Consider the following 22271-nt stretch of genomic DNA (forward strand, 5'->3'; position numbering starts at 1 on the left):
CCGTATCCCTCCTGGAGCTTTAGGTGCACCAAGTGACAATCCATGTATAACTCCCATAGTACATATATAACATTAACTGTCCTGTATCCCCCCTAGAGCTTTAGGTGCACCAAGTGACAATCCATGTAAAACTCCCATAGTACATATATAACATTAACTGTCCTGTATCCCCCCCTAGAGCTTTAGGTGCACCAAGTGACAATCCATGTATAACTCCCATAGTACATATATAACATTAACTTTCACGTATCCCCCCTAGAGCTTTAGATGTTCCAAGTGACAATCCATGTATAACTCCTATAGTACATATATAACATTAACTGTCCCGTATCCCCCCTAGAGCTTTAGGTGCACCAAGTGACAATCCATGTATAACTCCCATAGTACATATATAACATTAACTGTCCCGTATCCCCCCTAGAGCTTTAGGTGTACCAAGTGACAATCCATGTAAAACTCCCATAGTACATATATAACATTAACTGTCCCGTATCCCCCCTGGAGCTTTAGGTGTACCAAGTGACAATCCATGTATAACTCCCATAGTACATATATAACATTAACTGTCCCATATCCCCCCTAGAGCTTTAGGTGCACCAAGTGACAATCCATGTATAACTCCCATAGTACATATATAACATTAACTGTCCCATATCCCCCCTAGAGCTTTAGGTGCACCAAGTGACAATCCATGTATAACTCCCATAGTACATATATAACATTAACTGTCCCATATCCCCCCTAGAGCTTTAGGTGCACCAAGTGACAATCCATGTATAACTCCTATAGTACATATATAACATTAACTGTCCCGTATCCCCCCTAGAGCTTTAGGTGCACCAAGTGACAATCCATGTATAACTCACATAGTACATATATAACATTAACTGTCCCGTATCCCCCCTAGAGCTTTAGGTGTACCAAGTGACAATCCATGTAAAACTCCCATAGTACATATATAACATTAACTGTCCCGTATCCCCCCTGGAGCTTTAGTTGTACCAAGTGACAATCCATGTATAACTCCCAAAGTACATATATAACATATTAACTGTCCCATATCCCCCCTAGAGCTTTAGGTGCACCAAGTGACAATCCATGTATAACTCCCATAGTACATATATAACATTAACTGTCCCGTATCCCCCCCCCCCCTAGAGCTTTAGGTGCACCAAGTGACAATCCATGTATAACTCCCATAGTACATATATAACATTAACTGTCCCGTATCCCCCCCCCTAGAGCTTTAGGTGTACCAAGTGACAATCCATGTATAACTCCCATAGTACATATATAACATTAACTGTCCCGTATCCCTCCTGGAGCTTTAGGTGCACCAAGTGACAATCCATGTATAACTCCCATAGTACATATATAACATTAACTGTCCCGTATCCCCCCTAGAGCTTTAGGTGCACCAAGTGACAATCCATGTAAAACTCCCATAGTACATATATAACATATTAACTGTCCTGTATCCCCCCTAGAGCTTTAGGGGTACCAAGTGACAATCCATGTATAACTCCCATAGTACATATATAACATTAACTGTCCCGTATCCCTCCTGGAGCTTTAGGTGCACCAAGTGACAATCCATGTATAACTCCCATAGTACATATATAACATTAACTGTCCCGTATCACCCCCCCCCCTAGAGCTTTAGGGGTACCAAGTGACAATCCATGTATAACTCCCATAGTACATATATAACATTAACTGTCCTGTATCCCCCCCTAGAGCTTTAGGTGCACCAAGTGACAATCCATGTAAAACTCCCATAGTACATATATAACATATTAACTGTCCTGTATCCCCCCCTAGAGCTTTAGGGGTACCAAGTGACAATCCATGTATAACTCCCATAGTACATATATAACATTAACTGTCCCGTATCCCTCCTGGAGCTTTAGGTGCACCAAGTGACAATCCATGTATAACTCCCATAGTACATATATAACATTAACTGTCCCGTATCCCCCCTAGAGCTTTAGGGGTACCAAGTGACAATCCATGTATTACTCCCATAGTACATATATAACATATTAACTGTACTGTATCCCCCCCTAGAGCTTTAGGTGCACCAAGTGACAATCCATGTATAACTCCCATAGTACATATATAACATTAACTGTCCCGTATCCCCCCTAGAGATTTAGGGGTACCAAGTGACAATCCATGTATTACTCCCATAGTACATATATAACATATTAACTGTCCTGTATCCCTCCTGGAGCTTTAGGTGCACCAAGTGATAATCCATGTATAACTCCCATAGTACATATATAACATTAACTGTCCCGTATCCCCCCTAGAGCTTTAGGTGCACCAAGTGACAATCCATGTATAACTCCCATAGTACATATATAACATTAACTGTCCCGTATCCCTCCTAGAGCTTTAGGTGTACCAAGTGACAATCCATGTATAACTCCCATAGTACATATATAACATTAACTGTCCTGTATCCCCCCCTAGAGCTTTAGGTGTACCAAGTGACAATCCATGTATAACTCCCATAGTACATATATAACATATTAACTGTCCTGTATCCCCCCCTAGAGCTTTAGGTGTACCAAGTGACAATCCATGTATAACTCCCATAGTACATATATAACATATTAACTGTACTGTATCCCCCCCTAGAGCTTTAGGTGCACCAAGTGACAATCCATGTATAACTCCCATAGTACATATATAACATTAACTGTCCCGTATCCCCCCTAGAGCTTTAGGTGCACCAAGTGACAATCCATGTATAACTCCCATAGTACATATATAACATATTAACTGTCCCATATCCCCCCTAGAGCTTTAGGTGTACCAAGTGACAATCCATGTATAACTCCCATAGTACATATATAACATATTAACTGTCCTGTATCCCCCCCTAGAGCTTTAGGTGTACCAAGTGACAATCCATGTATAACTCCCATAGTACATATATAACATTAACTGTCCCATATCCCCCCTAGAGCTTTAGGTGCACCAAGTGACAATCCATGTATAACTCCCATAGTACATATATAACATTAACTGTCCCGTATCCCCCCTAGAGCTTTAGGGGTACCAAGTGATAATCCATGTATAACTCCCATAGTACATATATAACATTAACTGTCCCGTATCCCCCCTAGAGCTTTAGGTGTAACAAGTGACAATCCATGTATAACTCCCATAGTACATATATAACATTAACTGTACTGTATCCCCCCCTAGAGCTTTAGGTGCACCAAGTGACAATCCATGTATAACTCCCATAGTACATATATAACATATTAACTGTACTGTATCCCCCCCTAGAGCTTTAGGTGCACCAAGTGACAATCCATGTATAACTCCCATAGTACATATATAACATTAACTGTCCCGTATCCCCCCTAGAGCTTTAGTTGCACCAAGTGACAATCCATGTATAACTCCCATAGTACATATATAACATATTAACTGTCCCGTATCCCCCCTAGAGCTTTAGGTGCACCAAGTGACAATCCATGTATAACTCCCATAGTACATATATAACATTAACTGTCCCGTATCCCCCCTAGAGCTTTAGGTGCACCAAGTGACAATCCATGTATAACTCCCATAGTACATATATAACATTAACTGTCCCGTATCCCCCCTAGAGCTTTAGGTGTACCAAGTGACAATCCATGTATAACTCCCATAGTACATATATAACATTAACTGTCCCGTATCCCCCCTAGAGCTTTAGGGGTACCAAGTGACAATCCATGTATAACTCCCATAGTACATATATAACATATTAACTGTCCTGTATCCCCCCTAGAGCTTTAGGTGCACCAAGTGACAATCCATGTATAACTCCCATAGTACATATATAACATTAACTGTCCAATATCCCCCCTAGAGCTTTAGGTGTACCAAGTGACAATCCATGTATAACTCCCATAGTACATATATAACATATTAACTGTCCTGTATCCCCCCTAGAGCTTTAGGTGCACCAAGTGACAATCCATGTAAAACTCCCATAGTACATATATAACATTAACTGTCCCGTATCCCCCCTGGAGCTTTAGGTGTACCAAGTGACAATCCATGTATAACTCCCATAGTACATATATAACATTAACTGTCCCATATCCCCCCTAGGGCTTTAAGGGTACCAAGTGATAATCCATGTATAACTCCCATAGTACATATATAACATTAACTGTCCCGTATCCCCCCTAGAGCTTTAGGTGCACCAAGTGACAATCCATGTATAACTCCCATAGTACATATATAACATTAACTGTCCCGTATCCCCCCTAGAGCTTTAGGTGTAACAAGTGACAATCCATGTATAACTCCCATAGTACATATATAACATATTAACTGTCCCGTATCCCCCCTAGAGCTTTAGGTGCACCAAGTGACAATCCATGTATAACTCCCATAGTACATATATAACATTAACTGTCCCGTATTCCCCCTGGAGCTTTAGGTGTACCAAGTGACAATCCATGTATAACTCCCATAGTACATATATAACATTAACTGTCCCGTATCCCCCCTGGAGCTTTAGGTGCACCAAGTGACAATCCATGTATAACTCCCATAGTACATATATAACATTAACTGTCCCGTATCCCCCCTAGAGCTTTAGGTGCACCAAGTGACAATCCATGTATAACTCCCATAGTACATATATAACATATTAACTGTCCCGTATCCCCCCTGGAGCTTTAGGGGTACCAAGTGATAATCCATGTATAACTCCCATAGTACATATATAACATTAACTGTCCCGTATCCCCCCCTAGAGCTTTAGGTGCACCAAGTGACAATCCATGTATAACTCCCATAGAACATATATAACATATTAACTGTCCCGTATCCCCCCTGGAGCTTTAGGTGTACCAAGTGACAATCCATGTATAACTCCCATAGTACATATATAACATATTAACTGTCCTGTATCCCTCCTAGAGCTTTAGGTGCACCAAGTGACAATCCATGTATAACTCCCATAGTACATATATAACATTAACTGTCCCGTATCCCCCCTAGAGCTTTAGGTGCACCAAGTGATAATCCATGTATAACTCCCATAGTACATATATAATATTAACTGTCCCGTATCCCCCCCTAGAGCTTTAGGTGTACCAAGTGACAATCCATGTAAAACTCCCATAGTACATATATAACATTAACTGTCCCGTATCCCCCCTGGAGCTTTAGGTGCACCAAGTGACAATCCATGTGTAACTCCCATAGTACATATATAACATTAACTGTCCCGTATCCCTCCTGGAGCTTTAGGTGCACCAAGTGACAATCCATGTATAACTCCCATAGTACATATATAACATTAACTGTCCTGTATCCCCCCTAGAGCTTTAGGTGCACCAAGTGACAATCCATGTAAAACTCCCATAGTACATATATAACATTAACTGTCCTGTATCCCCCCCTAGAGCTTTAGGTGCACCAAGTGACAATCCATGTATAACTCCCATAGTACATATATAACATTAACTTTCACGTATCCCCCCTAGAGCTTTAGATGTTCCAAGTGACAATCCATGTATAACTCCTATAGTACATATATAACATTAACTGTCCCGTATCCCCCCTAGAGCTTTAGGTGCACCAAGTGACAATCCATGTATAACTCCCATAGTACATATATAACATTAACTGTCCCGTATCCCCCCTAGAGCTTTAGGTGTACCAAGTGACAATCCATGTAAAACTCCCATAGTACATATATAACATTAACTGTCCCGTATCCCCCCTGGAGCTTTAGGTCTACCAAGTGACAATCCATGTATAATTCCCATAGTACATATATAACATTAACTGTCCCATATCCCCCCTAGAGCTTTAGGTGCACCAAGTGACAATCCATGTATAACTCCCATAGTACATATATAACATTAACTGTCCCATATCCCCCCTAGAGCTTTAGGTGCACCAAGTGACAATCCATGTATAACTCCCATAGTACATATATAACATTAACTGTCCCATATCCCCCCTAGAGCTTTAGGTGCACCAAGTGACAATCCATGTATAACTCCTATAGTACATATATAACATTAACTGTCCCGTATCCCCCCTAGAGCTTTAGGTGCACCAAGTGACAATCCATGTATAACTCACATAGTACATATATAACATTAACTGTCCCGTATCCCCCCTAGAGCTTTAGGTGTACCAAGTGACAATCCATGTAAAACTCCCATAGTACATATATAACATTAACTGTCCCGTATCCCCCCTGGAGCTTTAGGTGTACCAAGTGACAATCCATGTATAACTCCCATAGTACATATATAACATTAACTGTCCCATATCCCCCCTAGAGCTTTAGGTGCACCAAGTGACAATCCATGTATAACTCCCATAGTACATATATAACATTAACTGTCCCATATCCCCCCTAGAGCTTTAGGTGCACCAAGTGACAATCCATGTATAACTCCCAAAGTACATATATAACATATTAACTGTCCCATATCCCCCCTAGAGCTTTAGGTGCACCAAGTGACAATCCATGTATAACTCCCATAGTACATATATAACATTAACTGTCCCGTATCCCCCCCCCCCTAGAGCTTTAGGTGCACCAAGTGACAATCCATGTATAACTCCCATAGTACATATATAACATTAACTGTCCCGTATCCCCCCCCCCTAGAGCTTTAGGTGTACCAAGTGACAATCCATGTATAACTCCCATAGTACATATATAACATTAACTGTCCCGTATCCCTCCTGGAGCTTTAGGTGCACCAAGTGACAATCCATGTATAACTCCCATAGTACATATATAACATTAACTGTCCCGTATCCCCCCTAGAGCTTTAGGTGCACCAAGTGACAATCCATGTAAAACTCCCATAGTACATATATAACATATTAACTGTCCTGTATCCCCCCTAGAGCTTTAGGGGTACCAAGTGACAATCCATGTATAACTCCCATAGTACATATATAACATTAACTGTCCCGTATCCCTCCTGGAGCTTTAGGTGCACCAAGTGACAATCCATGTATAACTCCCATAGTACATATATAACATTAACTGTCCCGTATCACCCCCCCCCCTAGAGCTTTAGGGGTACCAAGTGACAATCCATGTATAACTCCCATAGTACATATATAACATTAACTGTCCTGTATCCCCCCCTAGAGCTTTAGGTGCACCAAGTGACAATCCATGTAAAACTCCCATAGTACATATATAACATATTAACTGTCCTGTATCCCCCCCTAGAGCTTTAGGGGTACCAAGTGACAATCCATGTATAACTCCCATAGTACATATATAACATTAACTGTCCCGTATCCCTCCTGGAGCTTTAGGTGCACCAAGTGACAATCCATGTATAACTCCCATAGTACATATATAACATTAACTGTCCCGTATCCCCCCTAGAGCTTTAGGGGTACCAAGTGACAATCCATGTATTACTCCCATAGTACATATATAACATATTAACTGTACTGTATCCCCCCCTAGAGCTTTAGGTGCACCAAGTGACAATCCATGTATAACTCCCATAGTACATATATAACATTAACTGTCCCGTATCCCCCCTAGAGATTTAGGGGTACCAAGTGACAATCCATGTATTACTCCCATAGTACATATATAACATATTAACTGTCCTGTATCCCTCCTGGAGCTTTAGGTGCACCAAGTGATAATCCATGTATAACTCCCATAGTACATATATAACATTAACTGTCCCGTATCCCCCCTAGAGCTTTAGGTGCACCAAGTGACAATCCATGTATAACTCCCATAGTACATATATAACATTAACTGTCCTGTATCCCCCCCTAGAGCTTTAGGTGTACCAAGTGACAATCCATGTATAACTCCCATAGTACATATATAACATATTAACTGTCCTGTATCCCCCCCTAGAGCTTTAGGTGTACCAAGTGACAATCCATGTATAACTCCCATAGTACATATATAACATATTAACTGTACTGTATCCCCCCCTAGAGCTTTAGGTGCACCAAGTGACAATCCATGTATAACTCCCATAGTACATGTATAACATTAACTGTCCCGTATCCCCCCTAGAGCTTTAGGTGCACCAAGTGACAATCCATGTATAACTCCCATAGTACATATATAACATATTAACTGTCCCATATCCCCCCTAGAGCTTTAGGTGTACCAAGTGACAATCCATGTATAACTCCCATAGTACATATATAACATATTAACTGTCCTGTATCCCCCCCTAGAGCTTTAGGTGTACCAAGTGACAATCCATGTATAACTCCCATAGTACATATATAACATTAACTGTCCCATATCCCCCCTAGAGCTTTAGGTGCACCAAGTGACAATCCATGTATAACTCCCATAGTACATATATAACATTAACTGTCCCGTATCCCCCCTAGAGCTTTAGGGGTACCAAGTGATAATCCATGTATAACTCCCATAGTACATATATAACATTAACTGTCCCGTATCCCCCCTAGAGCTTTAGGTGTAACAAGTGACAATCCATGTATAACTCCCATAGTACATATATAACATTAACTGTACTGTATCCCCCCCTAGAGCTTTAGGTGCACCAAGTGACAATCCATGTATAACTCCCATAGTACATATATAACATATTAACTGTACTGTATCCCCCCCTAGAGCTTTAGGTGCACCAAGTGACAATCCATGTATAACTCCCATAGTACATATATAACATTAACTGTCCCGTATCCCCCCTAGAGCTTTAGTTGCACCAAGTGACAATCCATGTATAACTCCCATAGTACATATATAACATATTAACTGTCCCGTATCCCCCCTAGAGCTTTAGGGGTACCAAGTGACAATCCATGTATAACTCCCATAGTACATATATAACATTAACTGTCCCGTATCCCCCCTAGAGCTTTAGTTGCACCAAGTGACAATCCATGTATAACTCCCATAGTACATATATAACATATTAACTGTCCTGTATCCCCCCTAGAGCTTTAGGTGCACCAAGTGACAATCCATGTATAACTCCCATAGTACATATATAACATTAACTGTCCCATATCCCCCCTAGAGCTTTAGGGGTACCAAGTGATAATCCATGTATAACTCCCATAGTACATATATAACATTAACTGTCCCGTATCCCCGCTAGAGCTTTAGGTGCACCAAGTGACAATCCATGTATAACTCCCATAGTACATATATAACATTAACTGTCCCGTATCCCCCCTAGAGCTTTAGGTGCACCAAGTGACAATCCATGTATAACTCCCATAGTACATATATAACATTAACTGTCCCTTATCCCCCCTAGAGCTTTAGGTGTACCAAGTGACAATCCATGTATAACTCCCATAGTACATATATAACATTAACTGTCCCGTATCCCCCCTAGAGCTTTAGGGGTACCAAGTGACAATCCATGTATAACTCCCATAGTACATATATAACATATTAACTGTCCTGTATCCCCCCTAGAGCTTTAGGTGCACCAAGTGACAATCCATGTATAACTCCCATAGTACATATATAACATTAACTGTCCCATATCCCCCCTAGAGCTTTAGGTGTACCAAGTGACAATCCATGTATAACTCCCATAGTACATATATAACATATTAACTGTCCTGTATCCCCCCTAGAGCTTTAGGTGCACCAAGTGACAATCCATGTAAAACTCCCATAGTACATATATAACATTAACTGTCCCGTATCCCCCCTGGAGCTTTAGGTGTACCAAGTGACAATCCATGTATAACTCCCATAGTACATATATAACATTAACTGTCCCATATCCCCCCTAGGGCTTTAAGGGTACCAAGTGATAATCCATGTATAACTCCCATAGTACATATATAACATTAACTGTCCCGTATCCCCCCTAGAGCTTTAGGTGCACCAAGTGACAATACATGTATAACTCCCATAGTACATATATAACATTAACTGTCCCGTATCCCCCCTAGAGCTTTAGGTGTAACAAGTGACAATCCATGTATAACTCCCATAGTACATATATAACATATTAACTGTCCCGTATCCCCCCTAGAGCTTTAGGTGCACCAAGTGACAATCCATGTATAACTCCCATAGTACATATATAACATTAACTGTCCCGTATTCCCCCTGGAGCTTTAGGTGTACCAAGTGACAATCCATGTATAACTCCCATAGTACATATATAACATTAACTGTCCCGTATCCCCCCTGGAGCTTTAGGTGCACCAAGTGACAATCCATGTATAACTCCCATAGTACATATATAACATTAACTGTCCCGTATCCCCCCTAGAGCTTTAGGTGCACCAAGTGACAATCCATGTATAACTCCCATAGTACATATATAACATATTAACTGTCCCGTATCCCCCCTGGAGCTTTAGGGGTACCAAGTGATAATCCATGTATAACTCCCATAGTACATATATAACATTAACTGTCCCGTATCCCCCCCTAGAGCTTTAGGTGCACCAAGTGACAATCCATGTATAACTCCCATAGTACATATATAACATATTAACTGTCCCGTATCCCCCCTGGAGCTTTAGGTGTACCAAGTGACAATCCATGTATAACTCCCATAGTACATATATAACATATTAACTGTCCTGTATCCCTCCTAGAGCTTTAGGTGCACCAAGTGACAATCCATGTATAACTCCCATAGTACATATATAACATTAACTGTCCCGTATCCCCCCTAGAGCTTTAGGTGCACCAAGTGACAATCCATGTATAACTCCCATAGTACATATATAACATATTAACTGTCCCGTATCCCCCCTGGAGCTTTAGGGGTACCAAGTGATAATCCATGTATAACTCCCATAGTACATATATAACATTAACTGTCCCATATCACTCCTGGAGTCTCTAAACACAAATGACAAACATAGTCAATATACTTTTGATCCAATATTTATTTAATGAAATCTAGCTTTCAGTAAAAACCACAAAGAATAATTGATTGGCAATCTTCACTTTCATCCAACTATGTGTAGCTCTATTAGCCCCATTTATCAAGGGGTCGGAGCACCGTTGGCTGCAGGTTCACATAAGTGAACCTGTACCAGAGGTTTAAGAAGCAGTGGTCATCAAAACGATGCTTCATAAACAACTTTGCCTCCTGTTAATTGGTGTATGACAGTCCCCATAGGGAGATTGATGGCCCTTGCTCGCGTAGTGTGCAATGGTAAATCCGGGCAGCTTATTGCCCTGTATCCCTCCTAGAGCTTTAGGTGCACCAAGTGACAATCCATGTATAACTCCCATAGTACATATATAACATTAACTGTCCCGTATCCCCCCTAGAGCTTTAGGTGCACCAAGTGACAATCCATGTATAACTCCCATAGTACATATATAACATATTAACTGTCCTGTATCCCCCCTAGAGCTTTAGGTGCACCAAGTGACAATCCATGTAAAACTCCCATAGTACATATATAACATTAACTGTCCCGTATCCCCCCTGGAGCTTTAGGTGTACCAAGTGACAATCCATGTATAACTCCCATAGTACATATATAACATTAACTGTCCCATATCCCCCCTAGAGCTTTAAGGGTACCAAGTGATAATCCATGTATAACTCCCATAGTACATATATAACATTAACTGTCCCGTATCCCCCCTGGAGCTTTAGGTGCACCAAGTGACAATCCATGTATAACTCCCATAGTACATATATAACATTAACTGTCCCGTATCCCCCCTAGAGCTTTAGGTGCACCAAGTGACAATCCATGTATAACTCCCATAGTACATATATAACATTAACTGTCCCATATCCCCCCTAGAGCTTTAAGGGTACCAAGTGATAATCCATGTATAACTCCCATAGTACATATATAACATTAACTGTCCCGTATCCCCCCTAGAGCTTTAGGTGCACCAAGTGACAATCCATGTATAACTCCCATAGTACATATATAACATTAACTGTCCCGTATCCCCCCTAGAGCTTTAGGTGTAACAAGTGACAATCCATGTATAACTCCCATAGTACATATATAACATATTAACTGTCCCGTATCCCCCCTAGAGCTTTAGGTGCACCAAGTGACAATCCATGTATAACTCCCATAGTACATATATAACATTAACTGTCCCGTATCCCCCCTAGAGCTTTAGGTGTACCAAGTGACAATCCATGTATAACTCCCATAGTACATATATAACATATTAACTGTCCTGTATCCCCCCTAGAGCTTTAGGTGCACCAAGTGACAATCCATGTATAACTCCCATAGTACATATATAACATTAACTGTCCCGTATCCCCCCTAGAGCTTTAGGGGTACCAAGTGACAATCCATGTATAACTCCCATAGTACATATATAACATATTAACTGTCCTGTATCCCCCCTAGAGCTTTAGGTGCACCAAGTGACAATCCATGTATAACTCCCATAGTACATATATAACATTAACTGTCCCATATCCCCCCTAGAGCTTTAGGTGTACCAAGTGACAATCCATGTATAACTCCCATAGTACATATATAACATATTAACTGTCCTGTATCCCCCCTAGAGCTTTAGGTGCACCAAGTGACAATCCATGTAAAACTCCCATAGTACATATATAACATTAACTGTCCCGTATCCCCCCTGGAGCTTTAGGTGTACCAAGTGACAATCCATGTATAACTCCCATAGTACATATATAACATTAACTGTCCCATATCCCCCCTAGAGCTTTAAGGGTACCAAGTGATAATCCATGTATAACTCCCATAGTACATATATAACATTAACTGTCCCGTATCCCCCCTAGAGCTTTAGGTGTAACAAGTGACAATCCATGTATAACTCCCATAGTACATATATAACATATTAACTGTCCCGTATCCCCCCTAGAGCTTTAGGTGCACCAAGTGACAATCCATGTATAACTCCCATAGTACATATATAACATTAACTGTCCCGTATTCCCCCTGGAGCTTTAGGTGTACCAAGTGACAATCCATGTATAACTCCCATAGTACATATATAACATTAACTGTCCTGTATCCCCCCTGGAGCTTTAGGTGCACCAAGTGACAATCCATGTATAACTCCCATAGTACATATATAACATTAACTGTCCCGTATCCCCCCTAGAGCTTTAGGTGCACCAAGTGACAATCCATGTATAACTCCCATAGTACATATATAACATATTAACTGTCCCGTATCCCCCCTGGAGCTTTAGGGGTACCAAGTGATAATCCATGTATAACTCCCATAGTACATATATAACATTAACTGTCCCGTATCCCCCCCTAGAGCTTTAGGTGCACCAAGTGACAATCCATGTATAACTCCCATAGTACATATATAACATATTAACTGTCCCGTATCCCCCCTGGAGCTTTAGGTGTACCAAGTGACAATCCATGTATAACTCCCATAGTACATATATAACATATTAACTGTCCTGTATCCCTCCTAGAGCTTTAGGTGCACCAAGTGACAATCCATGTATAACTCCCATAGTACATATATAACATTAACTGTCCCGTATCCCCCCTAGAGCTTTAGGTGCACCAAGTGACAATCCATGTATAACTCCCATAGTACATATATAACATATTAACTGTCCCGTATCCCCCCTGGAGCTTTAGGGGTACCAAGTGATAATCCATGTATAACTCCCATAGTACATATATAACATTAACTGTCCCATATCCCTCCTGGAGTCTCTAAACACAAATGACAAACATAGTCAATATACTTTTGATCCAATATTTATTTAATGAAATCTAGCTTTCAGTAAAAACCACAAAGAATAATTGATTGGCAATCTTCACTTTTATCCAACTATGTGTAGCTCTATTAGCCCCATTTATCAAGGGGTCGGAGCACCGTTGGCTGCAGGTTCACATAAGTGAACCTGTACCAGAGGTTTAAGAAGCAGTGGTCATCAAAACGATGCTTCATAAACAACTTTGCCTCCTGTTAATTGGTGTATGACAGTCCCCATAGGGAGATTGATGGCCCTTGCTCGCGTAGTGTGCAATGGTAAATCCGGGCAGCTTATTGCCCTGTATCCCTCCTAGAGCTTTAGGTGCACCAAGTGACAATCCATGTATAACTCCCATAGTACATATATAACATTAACTGTCCCGTATCCCCCCTAGAGCTTTAGGTGCACCAAGTGACAATCCATGTATAACTCCCATAGTACATATATAACATATTAACTGTCCTGTATCCCCCCTAGAGCTTTAGGTGCACCAAGTGACAATCCATGTAAAACTGTCCCGTATCCCCCCTGGAGCTTTAGGTGTACCAAGTGACAATCCATGTATAACTCCCATAGTACATATATAACATTAACTGTCCCATATCCCCCCTAGAGCTTTAAGGGTACCAAGTGATAATCCATGTATAACTCCCATAGTACATATATAACATTAACTGTCCCGTATCCCCCCTGGAGCTTTAGGTGCACCAAGTGACAATCCATGTATAACTCCCATAGTACATATATAACATTAACTGTCCCGTATCCCCCCTAGAGCTTTAGGTGCACCAAGTGACAATCCATGTATAACTCCCATAGTACATATATAACATTAACTGTCCCATATCCCCCCTAGAGCTTTAAGGGTACCAAGTGATAATCCATGTATAACTCCCATAGTACATATATAACATTAACTGTCCCGTATCCCCCCTAGAGCTTTAGGTGCACCAAGTGACAATCCATGTATAACTCCCATAGTACATATATAACATTAACTGTCCCGTATCCCCCCTAGAGCTTTAGGTGTAACAAGTGACAATCCATGTATAACTCCCATAGTACATATATAACATATTAACTGTCCCGTATCCCCCCTAGAGCTTTAGGTGCACCAAGTGACAATCCATGTATAACTCCCATAGTACATATATAACATTAACTGTCCCGTATTCCCCCTGGAGCTTTAGGTGTACCAAGTGACAATCCATGTATAACTCCCATAGTACATATATAACATTAACTGTCCCGTATCCCCCCTGGAGCTTTAGGTGCACCAAGTGACAATCCATGTATAACTCCCATAGTACATATATAACATTAACTGTCCCGTATCCCCCCTAGAGCTTTAGGTGCACCAAGTGACAATCCATGTATAACTCCCATAGTACATATATAACATATTAACTGTCCCGTATCCCCCCTGGAGCTTTAGGGGTACCAAGTGATAATCCATGTATAACTCCCATAGTACATATATAACATTAACTGTCCCGTATCCCCCCCTAGAGCTTTAGGTGCACCAAGTGACAATCCATGTATAACTCCCATAGTACATATATAACATATTAACTGTCCCGTATCCCCCCTGGAGCTTTAGGTGTACCAAGTGACAATCCATGTATAACTCCCATAGTACATATATAACATATTAACTGTCCTGTATCCCTCCTAGAGCTTTAGGTGCACCAAGTGACAATCCATGTATAACTCCCATAGTACATATATAACATTAACTGTCCCGTATCCCCCCTAGAGCTTTAGGTGCACCAAGTGACAATCCATGTATAACTCCCATAGTACATATATAACATATTAACTGTCCCGTATCCCCCCTGGAGCTTTAGGGGTACCAAGTGATAATCCATGTATAACTCCCATAGTACATATATAACATTAACTGTCCCATATCCCTCCTGGAGTCTCTAAACACAAATGACAAACATAGTCAATATACTTTTGATCCAATATTTATTTAATGAAATCTAGCTTTCAGTAAAAACCACAAAGAATAATTGATTGGCAATCTTCACTTTCATCCAACTATGTGTAGCTCTATTAGCCCCATTTATCAAGGGGTCGGAGCACCGTTGGCTGCAGGTTCACATAAGTGAACCTGTACCAGAGGTTTAAGAAGCAGTGGTCATCAAAACGATGCTTCATAAACAACTTTGCCTCCTGTTAATTGGTGTATGACAGTCCCCATAGGGAGATTGATGGCCCTTGCTCGCGTAGTGTGCAATGGTAAATCCGGGCAGCTTATTGCTGCTCGCTAGATGTGAAGCTGGGTGGACAGAGGCGAAGATGTACGTCCCTGTTCACCTTATTTTCTTACATTAGTGCAGCAGAACCAGTCATTGGCGTTTCACAGGTGCCCTTTCAAAACACAACTTTACTTGATTTTAATCCATTCAGGCAATTATATTCCAGTCTCCTATAGATATAACAGCAGGTAGTCCTCACTAGTGACACTTTCTCATACACACCACTGTATTTCACATAACACCATGTACTGCTAAAAAGATGATGCAAAGTCCCAAAAACGTTCCCCGTCATTAAATAGAATTCAGGTACTCTTTACTGGCAAAAACCCCCAATGAAACGGAGCACGGATAAAAAGCAAAATAAAGACATTTATTAATCATGGAACTGAAAACAAAAATAAATAAAACTTTATGTAGAGAGAGGGTCAGACGCAATTTGGCTCACACTTTAATCTGTGGCCTGATTCTATTATAATGCTAAACATGTATATACCCTAAGGTATTGTCTGAATGGGCCAAGCACGTGGGAGAACCTCTCATTTAACTCTTACAATGCTGAAAGGAGCAAGGGGGATGGAAACTCTGGGTGACTCCTCACTGGCACACACATAAATCAGTAAAGGCCGGCAAATATAGCCACTCTCTCTCTACCTTATAGAGATAAAAGGAGCATTGTGCCTAACCTTCTTCTTGTGCCCGACACTGAGGCTATGATTACGGCTCACGCTGAAACGCGCAAGCCAATCTGACACACTACACCCTTGGAATTGTTCTGTGAGCTCTGAGGTCTTTTAACCTGTGGAAATAAAAGTTATGTTTTTATTACATACAAGGACTGATCGCTCATTTCTTCAGCCAAGCTTGACTCTTCACTGGCACCACATAAATCAGTAAAGGCAGGCAAATATAGCCACTCTCTCTACCTTATAGAGATAAAAGGAGCATTGTGCCTAATCTTCTTCTTGTGCCCGACTTATATGCACTAGTCACTTTGCTGATTTAGGAGAATACAGATCTCACACTATGGTTAAGTGGATGCTGGGGCTAGCTCCAGCCGTTGACTCTGCACAATGACCCTTTTCTCTCCTCTGAGCCGAGCATTGCACAGCCTAGGCTAACAAAGTGACACTTGATCTGCCGACTTGTGGTGTTCGTTTCCGGCGTTTCTGCAGACGCCTAGGAGAATAGCCTTGGGGTGCTCTTTTCCACGTTGATTTTATATTCCTATTCCGGACACATAAGGCTATATTGTTATTAAATCACACAGGTTCTACCATTAAGATGCTGGGCACTGTGATCTATGATATTCATGTGGCTCTATATCAATTGTAGTTAATGTTAGACATCTATTGGAAACAATTACTATATATTTGTCTCACTGTATCATAATACGACTGACACCTGTCCCACCCCTCCTACTACAGAGTTCACACTTAGGGGTAGATTTATTATCAGTCGAGCGGACATTATTTGCTACAACAAACCGTGTCCGCTCTACATTGTAGATCTTTGTGAAATGCTTGTGCAATGCATTCCCCTGCTCACTGGTGGTCAATTGGCCGCTAGCAGGGGCTGTCAATCATCCCGTTTCAATACGCCACCTAAAAGGAGCAGCGGGATTATTGACACATGTAAAAATGTGATTACTATTCCGCCCACTGTTACTGGGCTACCAATCAGTATCAGGCTTGTGTACGCCCCTCCTATTCCCTTTGATATAATGAATATTAGTGCAGTCTATCACAATGCAGCTACAATGTTTACTCTGGGCCAATCACTGACTAAAGTATATACAGGGTTGTATATTGATCATTGTGACATTGATTTATGGTTAAGAAGAAGGACAATTTTTGTATGAAAACTGTGGCCATTACATACATATAAACACTGTTAAAAGGTTTTCCTTTGCCAGTCCATGTATGTTATTTGTTTATTTACCTCAGTAATAATTAACATACTTCATATAGTCGGACAGTTTTATTACACTGTGTGCTTCATGGGTATGTATAGTTACTGCACTGTATACTGATTTTTAACTGTGTGGGGGTCTATGGCTATTTATTGCGAGTTTGTGCGCAGTCTGGTTTGTCTGAAGTAGGGGCTCAAGTGATCCGAAACATCACTAAAATAAAAAGTCCAGTAAGTGTTGATCCTATCAACTTTTAATACGTATTTAGTTTCTGACCCCATGGTAGCTGCTATGAAGAGGTGAGAGCGCAAATCCCTGCATACTAAGTGTATATTAATACTAATGTGTTAGTTATGCAAATCTGGGGAATATTTTTTTTTTTTAATACTTTTTATCAGATAGTGTTTATATGACTACATTTTTTAATATATTAAAGGGATACTGAACCCAAATTTTTTCTTTCATGATTCAGATAGAGCATGAAATTTTAAGCAACTTGTTAATTTACTCCAATTATAAAATTTATTTCATTCTCTTGGTATCTTTATTTGAAATGCAAGAATGTAAGTTTAGATACCGGCCCATTTTTGGTGAACAACCTGGGTTGTCCTTGCTGATTGGTGGAGAAATTCATCCACCAATAAAAAAGTGCTCTCCAGAGTTCTGAATTAAAAAAAAGCTTAGATGCCTTCTTTTTCAAATAAAGATAGCAAGAGAACAAAGAAAAATTGATAAAAGGAGTAAATTAGAAAGTTGCTTAAAATTGTATGCTCTATCTGAATCACAAAAGAACAATTTTGGTTTCAGTGTCTCTTTTATGTTGTGTTTAACACAAAAAAATTTTTTTGGGGGGTGGGTTCTTGGAGATGGGTTTTCTATCACGATGTATAATACATTTTTTTTTCTTGCCCTACCATTTACGCTCTCTAAGTTCTTCAGTTGTGCTAACCCGACGAGCGTAAATCGCAATTGCACTCCAACAACCACATTTACTTTCAACTTTTAATATAAAAAGCCAGAAAAAGCCAATATCGCTCGCGTCCAAAAGCCACTTGTAATCTAGCCCAGTATTGGTTAGAGATATATTATATAAACAGATTGTAATTTTATTACAAGACCAGAGACTCCTATTTTTATGCATTACTCTTTCCTTTACTACTCAATGCAGCCTTTTAAAGAACAAGATATATAAGATAACATAGCATTCACATAATAAGAACATAACATAGGCTTATTATAGTGAGAAAAAACAACCAATCAGTACAGAGCATACCCTATAAACAGAGCACCCAATTAACATACTTCCTCTTTCTTTTTGCTGCTCACTCAGATAAGTAGTGCAGTCATAATAATATTATTATTCATTATTACTATTGTTATAATAAATATTTTGTCCCTTTTATTGTTATTTCCGTTTCTATCTCATTTCTATATTTTGCTCATTTCTATATTTTGTCCTTTTCTCCGGTTTTTTCATTTTTCCGTTTTTTCTTTACTTAATTTCCTATTTCTACTCCTCTATTGAGCGTTTTTCTTACCTCTTATTTAGGTTCTTAAATTCTTTATATTGCTCCCACTCTGTGTTTTATTCCCCTGCATGGTTTTTTCCCTCTGCTTGTTTGCCTTCCCTCAGTCCGGTCGCCATTTTGTGGGCCGTCCCTCCCGCCCACTTCTGACGACGTAGCAACCTTGTCTCCTGTCAGCTGTACCTCTGCTGTGAACCGAGTGGTAAATTTGTATCTTTTCCACTCGGTCCTGACATTGCTTGCAATTACAATATAAGAGATTTCTCCTCAGCCTCTGTGGCCATCTTCTGGCTGTTATTTTCATTACAGTTACTGTGTATTTTTGCTATATACCAAACGCAATAAGGTTAACCATTTGAACCAAATATTTTACCTCAGAGAAAAAATTTTCTTGCCTCTCAATACCCTGTTTTGTTAAACTTTTAAGTTTATATATAAAAAAAATTTGTGCTTTCTAAGGGGATTGGATATTTAATTTATTAATATATATATAGTTTTTACTTCACATTGTTTTTTCTCTAACACTATAAACAATGTCTGAAGCTCAATCTAAATCACCTCCTTTGACCTTACACACAGTACAATCAATGATTGACTCCTCTATGAACAATTTATTTAATAAAATGACCTCCTTGATAGGAGAGAAACAAAGAAAAATATCTTTAAAAAGAAAAAACCCTTCCATTGCTTATAAGGCAAGTAAAAAACTCATTGAAAAGTCTCGCCAATGTTTAACCGAGACGAATATTCCTCACAGCAAAGGAAGAAAAACTGCTGTTAACAGAACCCTGCACCCTGAGGGTAACCAAACAGGGGATACTAATGTATGCAAAAAATTAAAATTTAAGTCAAAAAATATTATTGATAATCCATCTTCAGATTCTGAGGAATCAGATGGTGACGAATACACTGATATCAATTCAGATAACTTAAATGATTTGGATAACTCCGATGGCTCCCCGGCCGCTAAAAAACCTAAAAAGAAAGCCAAAAAATATGTTGAATACAGTGAGGATGAAGAGGACTTTTTAGACTGTTTAGGTAACCCTAGATTTAAACCTGATGATTTACACCATCCCCGGTCCGCCGAGTGGTGTCCCCCCCTGGATTTAGCTAAATTTATTGACCACCAATTACGTAAACCCCTAAAAAAGCAGACCCGCAACAAAATGAAAGCGGAATGTCCCCGTCCTCTATTACCAAAGAACGCTTCCATTACCCCTGAAGTTGACCCCAAAATTTTAAAATTCATCGGTTCTCCAGGATATAAATTGAAAAAAGGAATTGATAGATCCTGGAAAATTTGCCAAGATAAACTTTTAGATTCAGTTGGTCCCCTCACAAAATTATTCGAATTATCTGAACAAGGCGTAGCCGAAAATTGCCCTTTGGACCCCTATGTGGTCAGAGAATGGGTTCAAAGACTCCTGTGTTTTATTGGGAATACAAATTGTGCAATATCTGGAGAAAGAAGACGTAATATCTTGCAGAAAATAGACCCGAAAATTTCTGATTTTTCCTCAAGTAATATTGCTTCAGACAGAAAAGGTCTTTTATTTGGAGATTCTTACTTAAAGGACTTAAGTCAATACGTAAATACTTTCTCTAACCTAAATAAAGTAAAAACTTCCGTTAAGAAAATCTTTTACCCCAACCAGGGTTTCTCCGACAGGGCCGGGAGAGGCAGAGGCCGCTTTCCCGGCCGCCAAACCTTCTTATCCAGGTCTCATTATTATCCCCAACAAACACAATATCAACACCAGTTTCAATCTCAATTCCAAAGAGGTTTCTCTGATCCATCCACTTCCTCCTTCTTTCCAACAAGAGGTCGCCCCTGGATTCAGAGAGGTTTTAGGACCAGAGCCAGAGCTCGACAAGCTCCAGGTAAGTTCTTCACTTCCCCCCTACACCCTTTCTTTCCCAGAAAAAATTGGAGGCAGACTCGCCCTGTTTACTCAAAATTGGGCGGTAATTACTTCAGACCCCTGGGTTTTACAAACTGTATCAGGTATCCTCATAGAATTCATATCTCCCCCAATTCAAGTCTGTCTCCCACATCCTATTCAATTTTCTCAAGAAGACTCTCTTTTGGTCAAGAAAGAAATTTCTTCTCTCTTCTCCAAAAAAGCAATTCTTCCAGTTTCCAATCCCCAAGATTTTTACCTAAGCAATTTATTCTTGGTAAAAAATAAAAACAATCAATTCAGACCTGTCATAAACCTAAAAACATTAAATACTTTTGTAGTTTATCACCATTTCAAAATGGAAGGTATTCACTTATTAAGAGAATGCCTAAGAGGAAACGACTGGTTGGTTCGATTGGATCTCACAGACGCATATTTAACCGTTCCAATCGCCCAAGAACATTGGAAATTCTTGACTTTCCGTTGGGAAGACCAGTTTTGGAATTTCACTTGCCTTCCCTTTGGTCTGTCCTCTGCTCCTTGGATTTTCACCAAGCTACTGAAACCTGTAGTGGCCTGGCTGAGACTCCGAGGAATTCGTCTAATAATTTATCTGGACGATATTTTGATTATGGACCAAGATTTCCACTCTCTTCAGAATCATCTATTCACCACAATTTCTTTATTAGAATCATTAGGTTTCATTGTGAACAAACAGAAATCAGTCCTTATACCCACAAAGTCTTTGATTTTCTTAGGCTTCAAAATCAACTCTATTCTCTCTACTCTGAGTCTTCCTTCAGACAAAGTAAAGAATATCAAAAAAGAAATTGCCAAAACCTTATCCAAAGATTTAGTTCCCATCAGAACCATAGCCAGAATAGTAGGGTTACTATCATCCTCTATTCAGGCTATTTTTCCTGCCCCCTTACACTATCGAGAACTTCAGAGACTAAAGATCCTTCATTTGAGAA

The 22271-nt window shown here is 40.0% G+C and overlaps 1 long non-coding RNA gene across 2 annotated transcripts in view; it reads right to left on the reverse strand.

The window, feature by feature from the left end:
• LOC128636162 (uncharacterized) overlaps nt 1-19553 on the reverse strand; it is a 42000-nt gene extending 22447 nt beyond the window's left edge. For both annotated transcript variants that reach the window (XR_008398678.1, XR_008398677.1), the window contains exon 1: nt 19406-19553. This is a non-coding gene — a long non-coding RNA (uncharacterized LOC128636162). The remainder of the gene's footprint in view (nt 1-19405) is intronic.
• Between the last annotated feature and the right edge of the window lie 2718 nt (nt 19554-22271).

This window comes from Bombina bombina, chromosome 7, assembly GCF_027579735.1.
Source record: "Bombina bombina isolate aBomBom1 chromosome 7, aBomBom1.pri, whole genome shotgun sequence".
In the NCBI taxonomy this organism is placed as follows: Eukaryota; Metazoa; Chordata; class Amphibia; order Anura; family Bombinatoridae; genus Bombina; species Bombina bombina.